Consider the following 2,500-nt stretch of genomic DNA (forward strand, 5'->3'; position numbering starts at 1 on the left):
GGCATAAATTTCAGTGTCCCATTTTCTAATTATGTTAGCCTGGTTGATGTTGGATTGGTGTTGGGTTTCCTGTGCAACCTTCCACCTTCAACTGGAGTTCTAGTTTAGAGGGGTCATTGGTCAGAGGAGACCTATTTGTGTCATGTCTTTATGAAGGCTTTCTCCTCCCTTGGAGATATTTTTTCTTGCAACACCCCGTGAATTCAAGATGAACATTTATTCCTATTTCTTGGATACTTGTAATCAAAAGGTTAATAATTTCACCCATGATGATCACTGAGACGGAGTCTTAGAGATTAAAAGAAATATTGACAATCTTAATATATGAAAGACTATTAGAGACAATAAGAAATCATGTATAGTCATTGTATGCTTATATGTGGAGAAGCCATGGCCCTCATCCATAAATAACATCTTAATTAGTCCATGTACAGAGTTCATGATACTATTCATACAGATTGTGTATGTTGGTATAATCAGGCCTGTTTTTCTCATAATGAAGTTTAAACTGGGAACAGAAATAACTGAATTATTCTCAAGCATTAGAAATAGAAATAATATGTTTACAGTGTTTGGAATAGCATTATAACTTATGGTAGATCACATGCATAATAAATTAACTGCAGATTTTTATGTTGCTTCATAAACTGGTGGAATAATTTTCATTCCTACAAATTAACCCAATCACCCCGGATTTATGTTCTGTCCCTTGTAGGTTTTTGTGAATTTTGTTACATACAGATGGCTCCACATGTGCCCAGCCTCCAAGGAGTCTATCAGTAGGCCCTACTGACTGATCTTGATTTCCCCATTCCTTGAATTGGCGGGAAAATGCGTTTTTCCTTTTAATACAATTGATATCAATACTGTTATTATTGTTATTGATGTTATGATTATTAAAGTATTATTAAAATCTTGTTAACATTTAAGACAATGAAATAATGCAAAAGATCCTTTCCAAAAGTCAAGGAAAAGGGTAAACAGGTGAGAAAGGTAGGACTAATAAGTGACCCCTTGATGACTAAGCACTTGTAGAGCCATCTATGTGTGAATACAATAAGTAAACCTGTGTTACAGTGGGCATGGCATGTATTCTTGCCAAACGTGGCGATTGGGTTAAAAGAAGTTATTTTTAAAACTATTTCTCTCCATTGATGATGATATTGAGTTTGTGTTAAGTTAATTATTATTGAGCTTTAGAACTGAAGTATGTTCTATTCTATTTGTTTAGAATAAAATTGAATAATATGTTCTATGAAGAAATCATAGTAGTTAGTGTGTAGGGAGTGTATAATCATACTGAAGCAAGACCTGGTATGTGGTGGTTGTGCACTGACAGTAAACTGAATTCTTTATGTACAGCAATAGAAAGGTCTAGCAAAGCTAAGCAGACTTTTCTGTAGCCTATTATATTTATGAAATATCTTCTTGGTGATCTATGGTTTTTGTCTTCATTCTCAGTATTTTACATCTGAATTAATTATTTACTGAGATGTCTTATTATTAGTGTTTCTACCGAAATAACTAACTTTGGAAGGGGACATCAATAATAGTTAGTGAAGCAGAAGTTGGTTTATAAGAATCTGATTTAGCAGCCAAAATGCCAATGAAAATATTGCCAATTATAAGATACACTTCAGTTTTTTTTGTTAGATTCCAAGACATCATGAGTTTTTCATCACATTTAGTGAAAGCGCCTTGTGTCTGCAGCACTCACCAAGTGTTATGACAGGTATGATGTTCAGGTATTGTGTGACTAATGCCTGCAGTACCCTGCAACCCAGGCATGAGGTAGTGACAGATTGCAACCCATGATAATAAATACCGTATAATGATGTTTTGAAGTTGGTGTGTTGTGATCCCCTTTAACCTACCAAGAACAACAGTAAAAAGTAAATATGCTTTGAGAAAGGTAGAAAAACACACTTAACATTTTTTCACTCAAAATAGTCCTAAATTTCCCATACACCTTGTCTAGTGTTTTGTTTCCCTTTTATTTAAAACCAAGACCTACAAAGATGCAGACTTTAAATTGGGAGAAGGGAATAAATATTATTATAAAATGTAACATGAAGTATTTATTTTTTTGAGAAACCAAATTATTTTTTTCTCATTAGATAAATCACTATGAACATACACAGGCTGTGGATGTGTCCCAGGAACAATGACTACAGAGTGGTGGTAATCCTAATGATAAAAAAGAAAATAAAAGTGGTTTGTTATATTTCTTAATCTTTGTGATGCTACTTATTTTGAGAAACTATTAGCTATAATGGTTTCTGTCTTTCCTTTTTTGCTCGTCTGCTTTTGACTTTCAGTTTTGTCTTTTACTCTCTTCTGTTGCTCATCTTCCTACTCTTATGTCCCAATTTTATTGCCTAAGGACCTGCAGTAAAATTTAGAATGATTGGGAATTCATAAAGCTCTGTAAACAGTCATAAATGATGAAGAAAATCAAATTGTTTACCCTGGATTTGAAAGTAACCCAAAGTACAGTCTG

The 2,500-nt window shown here is 33.6% G+C and overlaps 1 protein-coding gene across 1 annotated transcript in view; it reads left to right on the forward strand.

Annotated features, from left to right (window-relative positions):
- Nucleotides 1–2,500, forward strand: part of LOC119598320 (ras association domain-containing protein 4-like) — a 13,025-nt gene that overhangs the window by 565 nt on the left and 9,960 nt on the right. The window lies entirely within an intron of this gene.

Source organism: Penaeus monodon, chromosome 41 (genome assembly GCF_015228065.2).
Source record: "Penaeus monodon isolate SGIC_2016 chromosome 41, NSTDA_Pmon_1, whole genome shotgun sequence".
NCBI classification, from domain to species: Eukaryota; Metazoa; Arthropoda; class Malacostraca; order Decapoda; family Penaeidae; genus Penaeus; species Penaeus monodon.